General features: G+C 39.5%; 1 protein-coding gene across 17 annotated transcripts in view; it reads right to left on the reverse strand.

Annotated features, from left to right (window-relative positions):
* NUMB (NUMB endocytic adaptor protein) overlaps positions 1 to 19,882 on the reverse strand; it is a 190,642-nt gene that overhangs the window by 143,294 nt on the left and 27,466 nt on the right. For 12 of the 17 annotated variants that reach the window (XM_064571297.1, XM_064571302.1, XM_064571304.1 and 9 more), the window contains exon 2: positions 1,449 to 1,578. The exons of the other annotated variants lie outside the window; for them this stretch is intronic. The gene's annotated coding sequence lies outside the window, so the exon portion shown is untranslated. The remainder of the gene's footprint in view (positions 1 to 1,448; positions 1,579 to 19,882) is intronic. 17 annotated transcript variants of the gene reach the window in all.

Raw genomic sequence — 19,882 nt, forward strand, 5'->3', positions numbered from 1 at the left:
AGAAAATTCAAAATCTATTTCACCTCTTCCTGTTTAGACACCTTATTCTCAGCATAATATTCTTCTTAGACAGGAAAAGCACACAAAATTCTTACTGGACTCATACACTATAATTTTCTGTCAATATTCCTCTTTTTATATATTACTTAAAAGTAATACAAACTGGGGGCGCCTGGGTGGCTCAGTCGGTTAAGCGACTGCCTTCGGCTCAGGTCATGATCCCGGAGTCCCAGGATCGAGTCCCACATCAGACTCCCAGCTCAATGGGGAGTCTGCTTCTCCCTCTGACCCTCTCCCCTCTCATGCTCTCTCTCTCAAATAAATAAATAAAATCTTTTTTAAAAATAAAAATAAATAAATAAGTAATACAAACTGTGGCACATTACATTCTCCAAAGATGGCCCAATGGCAGATTCTATACCATGTGCTCTTCTTCTAATGAGATGCTGATACTCCTCCCTTCAAGTGGTGTGGTCAATGTCTACCCCTCCTCTGAACCTAGGTGGACCTTTAGGACTATCTCAACCAACAGAAAAAAGCAGAGTACCACTATGTGACTTCCAAAACCAAATCAAATATGCCATGCAACTTCACCTTGCTCTCTTGGGATGCTCTTTCTTAGAACCTAGCCACCATGCTGTGAGGAAGCCAAGCAGCCAAAAGGAGAGGTCATGTGCAGGTGTTGTGGCTAACAGCCCAGGCTTCGGTCCCTACCAAAAGCTAGCATTAACCACAAGACACAGACATGTGTGCCAAGCCTTCAAGTGATTCCAGCGCCCAGCCATCAAGCTGCCCCCACCCTTCCAGCTACTTCATCTTAGGCCACATATTAACAGAGACAAGCTGTCCCCACTAAGCAAGTCTTATCCAAATAATAGATACATGAGCAAAATAAATGACTGGTATGTTTTAAACCACTAAGTTAGGGGTGGTTTGTTATGTAACAATAGATAACTAACACAAGCTCATAAATACAATTTGGAAAAATACACAAAAAGAGAAAGAAGAAAACTTTTAATTACCCTAAGTTTCATCACTGTTAACATTTTGACACATATTTTACCATCAAGAAAATATTTTGCGGGGTGCCTGGGTGGCTCAGTTGGTTAAGCGACTGCCTTCGGCTCAGGTCATGATCCTGGAGTCCGGGGATCGAGTCCCGCATCGGGCTCCCTGCTCGGCAGGGAGTCTGCTTCTCCCTCTAACCCTCCTCCCTCTCATGTTCTCTGTCTCTCATTCTCTCTGTCTCAAATAAATAAATAAAATCTTTAAAAAAAAAAAAAAAAAGAAAATATTTTGCCCCACTCAATTAAGATGCCAAATGCCTTGTTTTTACCATGACAAAAGGCTATATTTTTAAAGGCAGCCAACTGTTGTCATCTAACAAGAAATAGGAAGGAAAAACATTAGCATTCATTCTACTTATCTTTACTATCTCTTTCACATACCTGTCCTTAGTGAGGTGTCTGAGGATGACTGGTACACCAATATTCCAATCTGTGGATGTGAATCAAGATCTTGGGTCGCAACAGCAGCTACACTGGACCCCCCCCAGAAGTAGTTGCTGAAGCTCCAAATCTGAAATTTTGAAGGAAAGAAAATGCTAAATATAAAACATTTCCTTTTTTTTTTTTTTAGGATTTTATTTATCTGAGAGACAAAGTGTGTGCGAGAGAGAGCGAGCACGAGCAGGGGGAGGGGCAGGAGAGAGAGAAGCAGACTCTCCACTGAACACAGAGCTAGACGTAGGGCTCGATCCCAGGACCCCAAGATCATGACCTGAGCCGAAGTGAGCCACTTAAGATGAGCCACCCAATGGGACGCCTGGGTGGCTCAGTCGGTTAGGCATATGCCTTCGGCTCAGGTCGTGATCCCAGGGTCCTGGGATCGAGTCCCACATCGGGCCCCCTGCTCAGCGGGGAGCCTGCTTCTCCCTCTCCCACTCCCCCTGCTTTGTGTGCTCTGTCTCTCTCTGGCAAATAAATAAATAAAATTAAAAAAAAAAAAAAAGACTGAGCCACCCAGGCACCCCCCAACGTTTCCTTTCAATCATTTATAATTCCATCTTTGCTACTGAATGGGGGCTGGTAGAATGGGTTAAGATTACATGTAAGTAACGCACAGCTTTTACTGAAAATGGAGTTGGGTAATGTGGATTCAAGTCCCAGCTCTATTTCTTACTAGATATATGATCTTACCTAAGGAACAAATTCTCTGGGCCTAAGTATCACCATATGATGAAGACTAAGGTGACTGGATCAAAATTTTGGGCTGGTAGTCAGAAGACCTGGGTTCCAAACTCACTTATTCTGCCTTGCTGTAAGAACTTTGATACTTCTCTGAGGTCAGATACATCATCTCTAAAAGAAAAGGGTTGCATTAGATAATGGTTCCTGAAATCTAATCTTTAAATAGATGCCAGCCATGACCAAAAATGGGTGTAAAGTTACCAATTGTGCTTACTCTGAGACTGTCCTTCCTACTTTTTTCTGGTATTAAAATGGCTTATGAGACGATGTGATAGACAGTACTAGTTGTTTTATAAATAGAGTCAAAATCAAAAGCTGTAGCCCTATGTAAGCAATATAGAATTCTTTTTAGAAATTCTAGTGTCTCTATGATTTCCATAGCTCTAAAATCCCCTCTATTTCTAACAATCTATGTATCCATTCACTACTCAACTGGTATTTTTTGGGTACCTAACATGTGACAGGCACTCTACTAGTTGCTAGGGGAGCCCAAAAATAAGTAAGATTAGTCCCTGCTCTAAAAATTCTCCCAATCTAATAGGAAAGCAGATACATAAACCCCAAAGACAATACAACGGGTTTTCTAATAGAGGCTTTGCACCTTATAAGAGGTAAAACAGTGGAATGAATGAGTTTCTAAATTAAGTAGGATTTTATTTTTCTGGTTTTTTTAAGATTTTTTTTTTTTAAGTAATCTCTACACCCAACATGGAGCTTAAACAAGCCCGAGATCAAGAGTTGTACGCTCCACCGACTCAGCCAGCTAGGCGCCTCAAATTAAGTAGGATTTTAAAGTGAGTTTTATAGGGGCGCCTGGGTGGCTCAGTCGTTAAGCGTCTGCCTTCAGCTCAGGTCATGATCCCAGGGTCCTGGGATCGAGCCCCGCATTGGGTTCCCTGCTCTGCGGGAAGCCTGTTTCTCCCACTCCCTCTCCCCCTGCTTGTGTTCCGTCTCTCGCTGTCTCTCTCTTTGTCAAATAAATAAAAATTAAAAAAAAAAAAAGTGAGTTTTATAGTTGTATGAGGAATTACTTAACCTCTTTAAATTTCAATTTCCTGATTTGCAAAAAACAGGAATGATTACAGATAAAAGAGTTGCAGTAAATACATAAGATATTAAAAACAAAGGCCAATCCACCCAAAGTTTGGCTTATACACTTTCCAGAAGACAAATTAAAAATTTAACATGTAGGGAGGCGTGGCTGGCTCAGTTGGTTAGGCATCCGCCTTAGGCTCAAGTCATGATCCCAGGGTCCTGGGATTGAGTTCCACATCGGGCTCCTTGCTCCGCGGGAAGCCTGCTTCTCTCTCTGCCTCTCCCCCTGCTTGTGCTCTCCCTGTCTCTGACAAATAAATAAATATTTATTTTAAAATGATCATGTATTAATGATCCAGTACAAAAGGGATCATTTACAACACTGACTTATACTCAGGGGTACCTTTCTCCATTAACCTCTGAATAACTGAAGGGGTACAACCAAGTTTGCTCCATTTATATTCCTAGCACCTAGTGCAGTTCCTTATAAATAGCAGGTATTAACAGTTTATTAGAAAAAAAGACTGAATGAATGGCTTCTTTTTGTATGAATTAAAGTTATAGTAGCTGAAAGTAAAAATTCTTAAGTTTTCATTCAAAACTAATTTTTTTTTTAAAGATTTTATTTATTTATATGACAGAGAGAGCGAGAACAGGAACACAAGCAGGGGGAGTGGGAGAGGGAGAAACAGGCTTCCCGCTGAGCAGGGAGCCCGATGTGGGACTCGATCCCAGGACCCTGGGATCATGACCTGAGCCGAAGGCAGATGCCTAATGACTAAGCCACCCAGGCGCCCCAAAACTAATTTTAAGTATATATTTTAAGTACCCAACCTGTCATAATGGAACCTGAATATGCAGGCCTGTTTTAAAAAGCAAAATAGGGGCACCTGGGTGGCTGAGATGGTTGAGCGTCTGCCTTCGGCTCAGGTCATGATCTCCAGGTCCTAGGATCGAGCCCTGCAGCAGACTCCCGGCTTCTCCCTCACCCTCTGCCTCTCCCCCTGTTCATGCTCTCTGTATCTCTCTGTCTCAGATGAATAAATAAAATCTTCTAAAAAAATAATAAAATAAATAAAAAGCAAAATAAATTCACCAGACAATGCAGTAGTGGTGTTCCTGAATAAGAAGAGTAGAAGCATGCAATATATGTTAAGAAAAAAAAAAAAAAGAAGAAGAAGGTAGCAGGAGGGGAAGAATGAAGCGGGGGAAATCGGGGGGGTAGACGAACCATGAGAGACGATGGACTCTGAAAAACAAACTGAGGGTTCTAGAGGGGAGGGGGGTGGGAGGATGGGTTAGCCTGGTTGTGGGTATTGAGGAGGGCACATTCTGCATGGAGCACTGGGTGTTATGCACAAACAATGAATCATGGAACACTACATCTAAAACTAATGATGTAATGTATGGTGATTAACATAAGAATAAAAAATAAAATAAAAAAAGAAGAGTAGAAGCAGCTAACATTAATTAAGCACTTACTATGTGCCAAAAACTCTTCTAAGAGCTTTCCATGGATTTCCAGGATTTCTCATAATCCTGACAAGAACCCTTATGAAATGAACTATTTATATGATCATTTTATAATAAAGAAAGCTGGACACAGAAAAGTCAAGTTACTTCCAATATCATGAAACTACTAAGAGGTAGGGTTAGGATTTTTAAAAAAAGAAAAATATAGCTACATGACTCCAGAGCCCCCCTTTTTAATTTTTATTTAACTAAATAACTTTATTAAAAAAAAAGGGGGGGGGACGCCTGGGTGGGTCACTCGGTTAGGCGTCTGCCTTCGGCTCAGGTCATGATCCCAGGGTCCTGGGATCGAGTCCCACCTCGGGCTCCTTGCTCAGCAGGGAGCCTGCTTCTCCCTCTGCCTACCGCTCCCCCTGCTTGTGCTCTCTCTCTCTCTGATAAATTAAAAAAAAAAAAAAAAAAAAAGATTTTACCAGAACTAGGAGTATTTGCTTCTGATTTTTTTTTTAACAGAACAATAAGTCCTTTAATATGTGCACTAAACACAAATACATGATACAGTCCCTCCCCTTGAAGGCCCTACACACCAATGTGGTGGTATTATTAATAAGTGGTAACATGAGTAAGTAATATCCTAATTTTATTTTATTTTTATTTTTAAAATATTTTATTTATTTATTTGAGAGACAGAGAGACAGAGATAGCAACAAGTAGGGAGGAGAGGGAGAAGGAGGCTCTCTGCTGAGCAGGAAGCCTGAGGCAGGGCTCCATCCCAGGACTCTGGGATCATGACCTAAGCCAAAGGCAGACACTTAACCGACTGAGCCATCCAGGTGTCCCAAAAGTTTAAATTTCTAAAAACACAAATGAAAACACTAGCACTGTGAATTCACAGTACTAAATAAAAGGCTGCTGGTTCCAAGATTTGGTTTGCCAAATTTTTCCCTACAGATAAATGTTCAATACCCACTGAACATTTTACACCACTCCAAGATTAAGAGTCTTCTGCTAATTCTATGAAGAAAAATGAACTCCCAGTTTAGTTTATGTTCCAAGTAGCTGTCCCCAGAGGAACAGATCGGAGCAGGGCAACTTAAGCACAACATTTAAGCTTTATTCAGACCTGGAAAACAAAGAAATCTGACATACTTTCCACATAGAATATGCCTATGGAAAAAAACTATATTATCTATTTTTAAAAAGTATTTATTTTTACTTTTTTTTTAAGATTTTATTTGAGAGAGAGAGAATGAGAGACAGAGAACATGAGAGGGAGGAGGGTCAGAGGGAAAAGCAGACTCCCTGCTGAGCAGGGAGCCTGATGTGGGACTCGATCCCGGGAATCCAGGATCATGACCTGAGCCGAAGGCAGTCACTTAACCAACTGAGCCACCCAGGCGCCCTACTTTTACATTTTTTAAAACTACAATAACTATGCCAATTAGAGTAAGCATAAAAAGGGGAGGAAATCTTTCCAATTACAAATTAATTCCCCCTAGTCAAAACTTAACTCATAAATTCTGTTTATCCGACTAGATATTTAATTTCATCATACCTGAAGATCTTCATCTCTTCCTAGTACCTTTTCAAACATTTTAGACCCACCCACCATCCAATCTCAATTCTGAATGCCATTCAAAAAACAGGTGATCACCTCCTTAATACCCCCTCTTAATATGTGACCATTAACAGCTATTATAATTTCATTTCACCAAAGCCAAGTGTGGTGTGCTACTCACAACTCCAAGTCTGTGTTCCATAGCTCCAAACCATTCTTCTCAAAATGGCAGCACACTATTCTTTTCTATTATATACAAATTCCTTGCTACTCAAAATGTGTTTCACAGGGGCGCCTGGGTGGCTCAGTCGTTAAGTGTCTGCCTTCGCCTCAGGTCATGATTCCAGGTGCTGGGATCGAGCCCCTCCCTGCTCGGCAGGAAGCCTGCTTCTCCCTCTCCCACTCCCCCTGCTTGTATTCCCTCTCTCACTGTGTCTCTTTCTGTCAAATAAATAAAATCTTAAAAAAAAAAAAATGTGTTTCATAAACTGAAAGCATCATCTCAGGTCCTACCTTAGATCTACTGAACAGAATTTACATTTTAACAAGAACTTTAGGTGATTCATACACAGAAAATTTTGAGAGTCACTGTCCTAATTCACTCATTCAGGGTCCTTTTCCTCCTGCTTTACAGTTTCTGAATTACAATCTGGCATATAAGGAATCAGATCCTTTTTCTTTTGAGCATATAAAGACCTACCAAAATGAAGTGAGGAATCTTTAAATAAGATTACAGTTTCTTCACAACCTTCTTTTCATAAAAGATTGTAAGTTCTATGAAGCCAGAGATTTCAATATATTCTCAAGACCAAAACACTGCCAGGTGAATATTTTAGAAGAAATAGAATAGATACCAGATGATTCCTAAAGTCCTCTGACTTTTAAATCTTTGGCTCTTCCATTTCCTATGTAAGCAAAATTCTATCTAAGGAAGGGAAGTTAAAATATGAGATCATCTAAATGTACAAAGTAAAAAATATGTCACTTTAAATGACCTGGTCAAGGTCACTAGGCAGGTTCACTACTAAGTTCATAAGGCTCAAAAACATTTTTCATATCATTATATTATTTTTTTAAAGTTTTAATTTATTTATTCATTTTAAGTAATATTCCACACCCAAAGTGGGGCTCGAACTCATGACCCTGAGATCAAAAGTTCCATGCTCTTTCGACTGAGCCAACCAGGTGCCCCAATATCATATTATTATTACTGTATTTTATTATTATATTTTAGATCAAATGACAATACTTCTTCTATTTATACACTATCATCCAAGTAGCTAGCAAATGCAAATGTCCAGAAAAGTTGTACACTCAGAGCTAAAGGAAGCCTAAAATGTCCACATTGCTGGAAAGAATCTGTACATAAAAACTGAAGATTACATGGTATGATTAGTTTCTTCAAAGCCAGAAGAAATAAGTGCTTCCAAACTTTACTGCGCTTACATTGAAATAGAGGAAAGAAATGAAAGGGAAAGAAAAGAATGAAAGTACAGAAAAGACAAAAAAAAAAAAAATTAGGGACCAAACATGGCAACAAGATAGAGAAAAGAACAGAGGTTAACTAATCAAGTCTCAAAGAATGTGAATTAGGGACTTAGAAAAGGCAAAAGCGGCTACAAAAGCAAAGAGCAGAATACCAATGAAGCAGCATCCATTTCAGAAACTTCCAATGATGACACAATGCAAGAAATTTTGAGGGGCACCTCAAACTAGTGCAGCCACTCTGGAAAACAGTATGGCGATTCCTCAAAAAATTAAAAATAGAACTACCCTACTATACAGCAATCCCACTAGTGGGTATTTACCCAAAGAATACAAGAACACTAATACAAAGGGATATATGTACCCCTATGTTTATGTTTATAGCAGCATTATTTACAACAGCCAAGATATGAAAGCAACCCAAGTGTCCCATCGATTGATGAATGGATAAAGACACACACAGAATATTACTCAGCCATAGAAAAGAATGAAATCTTGCCCTTTGCAACAACATGGATGGAGCTAGAGAGTATAATGCTAAGCGAAATAAGTCAGAGAAAAACAAATACCATATGATTTCACTCATATCTGGAATCTAGGAAACAATACAAAAGAGCAAAGGGGGGAAAAAAAGAGAGAGAGGGCAAACCAAGAAACAGAGTCTTAATTATAGAGAACAAACTGATGGTTTCCAGAGGGGAAGGGAGAGGGGGAAATGGGTTAAATAGGTGATGGGGATTAAGGAGTGCACTTGTCTTTTTTTTTTTTTAATATTTTATTTATTTATTTGACAGGTATTTGACAGACATAGCGATAGAGGGAACACAAGCAGGGGGGAGTGGGAGAGGGAGAAGCAGGCTTCCCACTGAGCAGGGCCCCAGGACCCTGGGACCATGACCTGAGCTGAAGGTAGACACTTAACAACTAAGCCACCCAGGTGCCCCTGGATTGCACTTGTCTTGAGGAGCACATGGAACTGTTGAATCACTATATTGTACACCTGAAACTAATATAACACTGTATGTCACCTGGAATTAAAATAAAAACCTATATAAAAAAATAGTACCAAATGTAAATGTAAATATTCTTCCTCTGAGGTTCAAAGCATAGCTCAGTAAATTACAGTTTGCATACATATTCTAAATAGGCACCAAGTCAGAATTAAAACATGTAGCTTCTGTGTTTTTTACTAATTACTGAAGATGAAAGTCAAATTCCTATGTAAATTAACTCTCATACTCCTCAGCAAAAAAATTCAAGCCATCTAGAATATAGCAAAGTAAAGAACCCAAATAAGAGGAAATATCTCAAATATCTGAATATGGACATCAGAAAGTCACCAGAAAACTGAAGAATAAACTACTGAGATCTGAGCCTTTGAGAATATACAGTTTATAGTCAAAATAAGTAAGAGGAGGAGCCAAGTCTGATATCAAAGTAAACATCAAAAATAGAAAGCTCCAACCAATCCTATCTTGCCCCTCACATCCTCTGAGAATGGTCTGACTCTGGCATAACTCAAATCTGGTTAGGGCATACCTAGGGAATTCATTCCATAAAGGAGCGGCAGGTCCTTAAGGGCTGAACCCAAATTCAGTCCTAGCTGAATCTTTATTGTGCTCAAGAACCAGGTGTTTCCAGGTGTGGGAGCAGTGTTCTACTTAGCAGGTGCACTCTCACCTCATGAGATGCTGCCCTCTGGCACACTCTGTAAGCAAAGGGAAGTCAGGTCAATACACTGCTCTCCACAAGAAACCAAGACAAATGTTTTAAACTGTGAAAACATTTAGGTCACAATTAGCACTCAGAAAGAGAGAAATAAAATGGAAAAGATGAGTGCATCACATATATTAAGGATGAATACTAATCTACTGATCCTCATTTTTCTTTCAACTCTATGCATGTATGGGGGGGTTCACCATCAAAAATGTTTAAAATTTGAGGCACCTGGGTGGCTCAGTCAGTTAAGCAACCGCCTTTGGCTTGGGTCATGATCCCAGGGTCCTGGGATCAAGCCCTGCATGGGGCTTCCTTCTCAGTGGGGAGTCTGCTTGTCCCTCCCCCCTGCTCGTGCTTTCTCTCTCTCTCTAATAAATAAATAGTATCTTGGGGTGCCTGGGTGGCTCAGATGGCTGGGTGTCTGCCTTTGGCTCAGGTCATGATCCCGGCGTCTTGGGATCAAGCTCCACATCGGGCTTCTGGCTCAGGGGGGAGCCTGCTTCTCCCTCTCCCTCTGCTTCTCCCCCTGCTCATGCTCTCTCTCTCTCTTTCTGTATCTCTGTGTCTCAAGTGAATAAATAAAATCTTATAAATAAATAAATGAATAAATAAATAAATAAATAAAAATCTTTTTAAAAATGTTTAAAGGGGTGCCTGGGTGGCTCAGTCGGTTAAGCATCTGCCTTTGGCTCACATCCTGATCTCAAGGGTTTTGGAATCGAGCCCCACATCGGGCTCCCTGCTCAATGGGGAGCCTGCTTCTCCCTCTCTCTCTGCCCTTCCCTCCCTGGCTCATGCTCTCTCTCGCTCTCTCTCAAATAAGTAAATAAAATCTTCAAAAAAATAAAAATTAAAAATAAAACAATGTTTAAAATTCACTGTTGTAGAGAAATGTTTGCACATGTGCACCTGAAGATAAGCAAGAATGTTTGTAATACCAACAAAATGGGGGGAAAAAAAAGTCCATCTTTAGGAGAAAAGACAAATTGTGGTACAGTCATACAACTAATACATATACCTGAGAAAATAAATAATGGTTACACATATTGATATGGGTGAATCTTTTTTTTTTATTTATTTATTTGACAGAGAGAGACACAGCGAGAGAGGGAACACAAGCAGGGGGAGTGGGAGAGGGAGAAGCAGGCTTCCCGCAGAGTGGGGAGCCCGATGCGGGGCGCGATCCCCGGACCCTGGGACCATGACCTGAGCCGAAGGCAGACGCTTAACGACTGAGCCACCCAGGCGCCCTTTGATATGGGTGAATCTTAAAAACATAATATTGATTAGCCAAAGCAAATAAGTACATGTAGTAAAACAAAACAAGAATATATGTGTACTATGATTCCATTTTTATAGCTAAAAAACAAGCAATACTAAATAATAAATTTTTGAAATACATACAAACGTGGTAAACTTAAAGGAAGGAAACAATAAATAAACAAAACAAAACAAAAATTCTGAATAGTTTTATCCCTGGTGGAGAGACAGGTGAATGGAAATCAAGGAAAAACATACCAACAATATTGGTAATGTTCTATTCCTTAACCTGGGTGATCAGTGCACAAGTATTGGTTTTATTATATGCTTCATTACTTACATACACAGCACCATATTCTTGTCTGTGTATCAAATATTTCATAATGGGAAGGGAAAACAGAAAAGGAAAGAGGATACATCTGTAACATAGGTCAATATTAGTGTCCTATCTCTCCCTTGAAAGGCAATGTAGATTCCTATTAAATACAGGCTCCATCCAGAAACTCCTCTAAAACAAAAGATTTTTGTTTCAAGAGCACAAACTGGGGCGCCTGGGTGGCTCAGTCAGTTGAGTGTCTGACTCTCAGCTTAGGTCATGATCTCAGGGTCATGAGATTGAACAATCGAACACCCCCCAGCCGGGCTCCGTACTCAGCTCGGCTCCGTGCTCAGCCTCAGCTCGGAGTCAGCTTGGGATTCTCTCCATCTGCCTCCCTGCCCCTCCGCCTACTCATGAGGCACGTACTCTCCCAATAAATAAATAAAATCTTAAAAAAAACAAAAGCACAGGCGCCTGGGTGGCTCAGTTGGTTAAGTGACTGCCTTTGGCTCAGGTCATGATCCTGGAGTCCCAGGATTGAGTCCCGCATCGGGCTCCCTGCTCAGCCAGGAGTCTGCTTCTCCCTCTGACCCTCCTCCCTCTCGTGCTCTCTCTCATTCTCTCTCGCAAATAAATAAATAAAATCTTTAAAAAAAAAAAAAAAAAGGCACAAACCTGAAATGAGATGTAAGTAGGTAATTTATCTATCCTTAGTTTTCAAAACTTAAGATAATGCCTAATCTAATATAAAAGAAAGAAAAGTAATTTAAAATAATACATTGTAATATTTAAATGCTCAGGTATAACCATCCCAGCATTCATATTATTAAGGAAATTGACACTTGCACGCATATACAGACATGCCATGCACATGACATCTACAAATGTAGACTGACATAAATGAATTGTATTAGAAAATCAGATGGCAAAAGGGTCAGTGCCATTGGTAATATGATTTTCCAAAATAGTTAACAACTCTTGTTAAAGTTCTGAAGAAAACAAAGCATAATCTGCCCTCAGTTTACTAAGTAGTTGCATTCCTGGAAAATTTAGTGTCTATTAAAACTATGCAAAAAACTACTGTGTTTAAATATATAGCAGAATTAGCATCAGATAAGTACAAACAGGTTTTTCACCTACAAGAGCTGGGAAAATGTTCAAAAATCATGCAGAACTGTCTCAGACGTTGTGGAATGTATGGCATTCCTGGCTTCTGCTCATTGAATGCCAATGCTGCACCCACCCCACCCTAATCATTATGGCAACCAAAAGTGCACCTTCAAAGATTCAAAGATTCAAAGGGGTCCTGACCCCACTGAGAGCCAGTGACTTCTAAAAAGTCTAAGTCCCAGAGTGGTTTCACCATAAAACTAAAGGAAATGATAAGGCCTACCCAATTTCTAACTTTGGCAAAGAAGAGTGGCGCCTGGCTGGCTTTGTTCTCGGGGTCATGAGTTTGGGCCCCACGTAGGGTATAGAAATTACTTAAAAAAATAAAACTTAAAAAAAAAGAAGTCCTCGGGCGCCTGGGTGGCTCAGTCGTTAAGCGTCTGCCTTCGGCTCAGGTCATGATCCCAGGCTCCTGGGATCAAGCCCCGCATGAGGCTCCCTGCTCGGAGGGAAGCCTGCTTCTCCCTCTCCCACTCCCCCTGCTTGTGTTCCTGCTCTCGCTATCTCTCTCTCTGTCAAATAAATAAAAATCTTTAAAAAAAAAAGAAGAAGTCCTCATTCAGTGAAGAAATTTATTATTAGAGAAAGTATAAAGGCAGATTAAAACCCAAAATCCTCACCCTAAATGAAAGTGATACATCAAACCAAAGTTTGGCAATTTTTTCACCCATCTAAAGGCAATCTTTGAGGACAGTGTTATTTTACAAAATACAACAAATGTCCCAGCTGAAAAACACTGTAACACTCAAAAAGAATGTTATAGTTTACAAAGCATTATTTAATTTTAATCTTTATAACAATTCTATAAGAAAGATATCATTTTTTTTTTATATTATTTGTAAGGAGAACAATCTCAAAAAAGGTCAAAGTCACAGAGCTGGTAAACTGACAGATACGACTTCAAGCCCTCTGATTTCAAATACTGTGTTCTTTCCATCAAACTATACTGCTTCACAAAGATTCAATATGGCAATACTGATAAAAAGAAACTCATCAGGGGCGTCTGGATGGCTCAGTTGGCTAAGCAGCTGCCTTCAGCTGAGGTCATGATCGCAGGGTCCTGCAACTGAGCCCCGCATCAGGCTCCCTGATCAGTGGGGAGCCTGTTTCTCCCTCTGCCTCTACCACTCCCCCTGCTTGTGTTCTCTCTCTTGCTCACTCTCTCCCTCTCAAATAAATAAATCTTTAAAAAAAAAAAACAACCACCAGTCAATACAAGAGAAGTATTAATGGCAAAAGATCAATATAAAGCCTCTTGATCTATTTTGATATATCAGACAGTTGTACTACCTATAGTAGTTATTTCTCAATATGAGAATTTTTTAAAGATTTTTTTAAGTAATCTCTACACCCAACGTGGGACTCAAACTTACAACCCCAAGATCAAGAGTTGCATGCTCTACAGACTGAGCCAGCCAGGCACCCCAGAAGAAAGGTACAATTTTAGCAATTACCATGACATATAGTATCTAATTACTTTCTAATATCAAAAAGATTCTGGATTATAATTTTAATCAATCTTCTACTTAATCAAACATTCCAGAATCTCACTATAGATTCTGACAGTTAAAAATTAACAAAGTCTTTGGGCGCCTGGGTGGCTCAGTTGGTTAAGCGACTGCCTTCAGCTCAGGTCATGATCCTGGAGTCCCAGGATCGAGTCCCGCATCGGGCTCCCTGCTCGGCGGGGAGTCTGCTTCTCCCTCTGACCCTCCCCCCTCTCATGCTCTCTCTCTCAAATAAATAAATAAAATCTTTAAAAAAAAAAATTAACAGTCTTTTTTTATTTTTTTATTTTTTTAAAGATTTTATTTATTTATTTGACAGAGAGAAACACAGCGAGAGAGGGAACACAAGCAGGGGGAGTGTGAGAGAGAGAAGCAGGCTTCCCGCCGAGCAGGGAGCCTGATGCGGGGCTCGATCCCAGGACCCTGGGATCATGACCTGAGCCGAAGGCAGACGCTTAACGACTGAGCCATCCAGGCACCCCAACAAAGTCTTTTTTTAAAAAAACCTTTCCATTTGGGGGTGCCTGGGTGACTCAGTAGGTTAGGTGACCAACTCTTGATTTCAGCTCAGGTCATGATCTCAGGGTCCTGGGATCCAGTCCTACAGCTGGCTCCACACTCAGCGGGGAGTCTGCTTGAGGATTCTCTCACCCTCTCCCTCTACCCCTCCCCACACCATGTGCTTGCTCTCTCTCTCTCAAATAAATAAATCTTTAAAAAAAAAACAACCTTTCCATTTGGGGAGAAATGCATAACCATTAAGAACTTCATAAAAATCTCAGCTTAACCAACGTGTCTCTAACGTAGTCCCTAGATTAGTCCTCTCAGAAAAAGTTCTCTAAAGTTCATTTGAGAAAAAAATAAAACTAAAAAAAATAAAGTTCATTTGAGAATGACAACATGAAGGGATGGCATACTGAATTAGCTCTCAGTCATGACTGGTAGATTAACTTTAAAACTCTAAATGGTAAAAAAAAAAAAAAAAAAAAAAAACCTCTAAATGGTGGTGTGCTATGCTTCTTAATTGATAATACACTTCCATAGTTCCAAACATCCATATGCACACAACAGTTTATAAGACAAGACAAAAATAAAAGCAAAGGCATACTCAGGGCTTGATGTAAGAGGAAAAGGAAGTAGTATGTCTTATTATTTCAGCTGAAGAAATACGGAAGTAAGATCATTTATTAGCAAGCACAATCTTCTTAGATACATCTCCAAAGGGCAGAATAATATACTAAGGCTTCCCTAAAAAAGAGTGGACAATAATCTACATGACTCATCCCTCCACTAATTTGAACCCAAAACCCAAGAAGAAAGAATAATTTGACATTTCTATTTTAAAAGAAAAAATTTTTTTCATTTATGCTTCTAAATTCATGGGTAAAGTTTGACTGGAGTGAAGACTTTAGGAGTAACATCATGAAAGAATATCAGTTATAAACTACACACACAAGCTGAAAGTCTTATATATTTTTTTAAGATTTTATTTTTAAGTAATCTCTACACCCAACGTGGGGCTCGAGCTCACAAACCTGAAATCAAGAGTTGCATGCTCTACAGACTAAGCCAGTCAGGCACCCCTGTCTTATAATATTTTATCCCTCCTTTTTGTTCCTCTTTCCCAAAGAGGAGCTTTACTCAGTCATAACTACGGTTGTCTAAGCCAAAATCTCTACTTGAAACAAGACCTTATTTTCTCCCTCATGCAGTTACTTCCCTTTTCACTCCATTACAACTTCCATAATCTCTGTGGTATCTATACATAATGCACTGACTTTTTTGATTAGTAGCTAATGGAAAGTATATGCAATAGAGCTTAAAAGAATTATCAATCACCTATTTCTAAAATGTTACCATAAATACAAAGCACTTTATTATATTGAAAAAAATTGCAATTCATCTTGAAAAACCTCCAATTTGAAGTTGTTAAGACATAGATTAAAATTAGATTTAAATATATCACCCAAGGGGCGCCTGGGTGGCTCAGTCGTTAAGCATCTGCCTTCGGCTCAGGTCATGATCCCAGGGTTCTGGGATCGAGCCCCACATTGGGCTCCCTGCTCGGTGGGAGGACTGCTTCTCCCTCTCCCACTCCCCCACTTGTGTTCCTTCTCTCGCTGTGTGTGTCTCTCTCTGTCAAATAAGTAAATAAAATCTTTAAAAATATATATATGTATCACCCAAAAGCCTCAAAACATGCCATAATCCCCAGATACATTTACAGAAATTTCAAATACTGATTGACAAGTGTTTTAGGGTTATTATGTATTATATATATTATAGATAGATCTCTATCTCTATATATATAGATAATATCTGTCTGAACAGAAACCAACAAGGAATTATAGGACTCACTTGAAAATATAACAGCTGACATATATAAAGCCCTTATTATATGCTAGGATTGTTCATAGAATTCAGATACAAGTGTGTATATAACCTCATTTCACCAGCACAAAAAAACAAGAGATAAAGGCTATAATTCCAATTTTAAAGATGAGAAACTGTAACTTTGAAAGATTAAAAAGGCTTCCAGGTGGTACAGTAAATTCATCCAAAAACAATACACAAATGTGTCAAACACATAAATAAACAATATATAACTAGCTCAAAAAATAACATACATATCTCTCAAGCAGTGATAGGGAAAATAAATGCAAAATGGTAAGCAGTGCTGAAGCCAGGAGCCCACTAGGGTCCTAGTCCAAAAACAAGCAGTGGCAGCTGAGAGTTTGGCTTCCCTGGGGAACAGGGACTAAAAGTGTTCCATGTATGTAAGACAGAGGGTTTATCAGAGCTAGGGGTGGGGTAGGGCTCCCTTATAAAGAAAACAACTTGGGGCACCTGGCTGGCTCAGTCAGTGGAGCACGTGACTCTTAACCTCAGGGTTGTGAGCTCAAGCCCCACGCTGGTTTTAGAGATTACTTAAAAATAAGAAATTTAGGAATGCCTGTGTGGCAGAGTTGGTTGAGCATCCAACTCTTGGTTTCAGCTCAGGTCATGACCTCAGGGTCGTGAGAAGGAGCTCTGTGCTCAGGTCAGAGTCAGCTTGAGATGAGTCTCTCTCCTGCTCCCTCTGCCTCTTCCCCACAAGGTGCATTCACTGGCGCGCTCTCATTCTCTCAAAAAAATAAATCTTTAAAAATAAATAAATAAAATCTTAAAAAAAAGAAAACAACTTGCCAACTCTGCCTGGGGCTATGGCTTATAGTAAGTAACTCCCACGAATGTTGCAGGACACAGACACAGCTTCAAAATCAAGAAAGTAACCAGGACACCCGTTAGCCCTGTAACTGGTTCTGCAATAACCACACTATCACCAATATCTCTGAGGGGCAGAGCCTGGTTCTAGAATTGGGGTCCAGAGGCAAGCATAAAAGTTCTAATACAAGGAGGGAGGTGAACATAGAGGGACAGTGAAAGCTGCCTTTGTCTCAATAATATTTGATATATCTGAAAAGGGGTTAATATTCAAAATATATAAAGAATGTATACAACTCAACACCAAAAAGACCTCAAAAGATCTGATTAAAACAGGCAGAGGACCTAAATAGGCATTTTTCCAAAGAAGACATACAAATGGCCAACAGACACACGAAAAGATGATCAACATTACTAATCACCAGAGAAATGCAAACCAAAACCACAATGAGGTATCACCTCACACCAGTCAGAATGGCTAGTATCAAAAAGAAAAGAAATAACAAGTGTTGGTGAGGATGTGGAGAAAAGTGAACCCTCATGCACTGTTGGTAGGAATGTAAATTGGTGCAACCACTGTGGAAAATAGTATGGAGGTTCCTCAAAAATTTAAAAACAGAAATACTATATGATCCAGCAATTCCACTACTGGGTATTCACCGCCCACCCAAAAAAACAAAAACAAAAACAAAAAAACCCTCAATATAATTCAAAAAGCTATATGCACCCGTGTTCAATGCAGCATTATTTACAATAGCCAAGACATGGAAACAACCTCAGTGTCCATCAACAGATGAATGGATTAAGAAGATGTGGTGCACACATACACACACACACACACACACAATTATTACTCAGCCATAAAAAAGAATGAGGTTTTGCCATCTGCAACAACATGGACAGACCCAGAGGGTATTATGCTAAGTGAAATAAATCAGACGTTAAAAGACAATTGCCACATGATTTCACTTACACGTGGAATCTAAAAAACAAAACAAAACAAAACAGAAACAGACCTATAAATACAGAGAACAAACTAGTGGTTGCCAGAAAGGGGGGGGGGGGGGATAGGCAAAATAGGTGAAGGGGATTAAAAGGTACAAACTTCCAGTTATAAAATAAATAAGTCACAGAGATGAAAAATACAGCATAGGGAATGTAGTTAATAACCTTGTATGGTGACAGATGGTGACCACACTTACTGTGATGAGCACTGCATAATGTATAGAATTGTTGAATCACTACACTGTACACCTGAAACTAATATAACATTGTATGTCAACTATACATCAATAACAAAAACTTAAAAGCAGAAAATAAAATTGCACTTTCCATAAAAAAAATATATATATATATATATATATATATATGACAACTAAATCTGCTACTGTATCTGAATGACATTCCATTCTCCATTTCCTAAATGTCTAACTATTAAGCCTTTCTGGTGCTTCCTCACACCCCTGGGTATAAGATAAATCCTCATTCCTTAAGGTAACCAGAAAAAACCTACCACTCCTAAACCTTTCCTACCTTGCCAACAAAACCAATAATCATGATAATCTGAAAAGGTTGGGGTTTTTCTTAAGTTTTTATTTATTTATTTAGTAATCTCTACACCCATCATGGGGCTTGAACTCACAAGCCCGAGATCAAGAGTTGCACACTCCTCTGACTGAGTCAGCCAGGCGCCCCAGCAAAAGGTTGTTTTTTAAATTCAGTAAAGTTACAAAAACCTATTTCTAACTGGTAACCTTCGACAACTCCAAAACTAAGCATCCAGTTTCCCATAGCTAAAGAGAAGTGTCTTTATAATTAAACTTGTTCATTATGTCTAAGCAAACTTTAAGTCATGCAGGATCTTTCAAATTTAGTCCTCCTATTTATCAACTAGACACAGTCCTATTATCAACCAGACACAGAACTTTCCTACCACTAGGAAGGGAGTGGTTTCCAGCTTTAGGATGACACAATTAAAGGGTTCCAAATAGGAATTAAAAATAGTCTCTAGAAGGAATAACTCAAAATAAAAAGTGTCTTTTAGTAAGACAAGCATCAAAATAGTAATCCATCACTTAAATTCTAGACCTCTGCCAGTAACTAGCTGTGTGACTTTAGCTAACCTAATCTAGACTTCAGGTTTTTGTTGTTTTTTTTTTTTAAGATTTTATTTATTTATTTGTCAGAAAGAGAGCACAAGCAGGGGGAGTGGCAGGCAGAAGGAGAAGCAATCTCCCAGCTGAGATAGGAGCCCGATACGGAACTCGATCCCAGTACCCTGGGATCATAACCTGGGCCGAAGACAGACGCCTAACCAACTGAAACACCCAGGTGCCCTCTTTTTCTCTACTAATTCTAACACTGTAACATTCTTTTAAACATATGATAGGAATGTTTGCTACACATAGACAAATTCAGCATTTACATGTTTCTAGAGCTTCAAAGAACTTTATAAATGCTAATGATGCTTGTCTACCACTCTCTCCTCACCAAAAAGTCACATAGGTAAAATCTAAAAACAAACATTTTCTTGAGACAGTTTTCCAAAATACTTTTTAATATGGTAACATACTATATCCTAGAACTTTAATTGAGGTATAATTTATAAACACTGAAATTTACTTTTTCTTTAAAGATATACTGGGAGAGAGCTCACTCATGCTCACCACATGGGGGAGAGAAGCAGAGGGAGAGGGCGGGAGAAACTCAAGCAGACACTGCTGCTAAGCACAGAACCCCACTCGGGACTCAATCTCATGACCCTGAGATCACTACCTGAGCCGAAAGAGTCAGACGCTCAACCAACTGCACCACCCAGGCATCCCTGAAATTCACTTTTAAGTGTACACTTCTGAGTTTGAAAAATACATACAGTCATGTAACCACTACCACAATCAAGATA

The sequence above is a fragment of the Mirounga angustirostris genome, unplaced genomic scaffold (genome assembly GCF_029215605.1).
Source record: "Mirounga angustirostris isolate CCGP_5_RB_7025 unplaced genomic scaffold, mMirAng1.0.hap1 SCAF_9, whole genome shotgun sequence".
NCBI lineage: Eukaryota > Metazoa > Chordata > Mammalia > Carnivora > Phocidae > Mirounga > Mirounga angustirostris.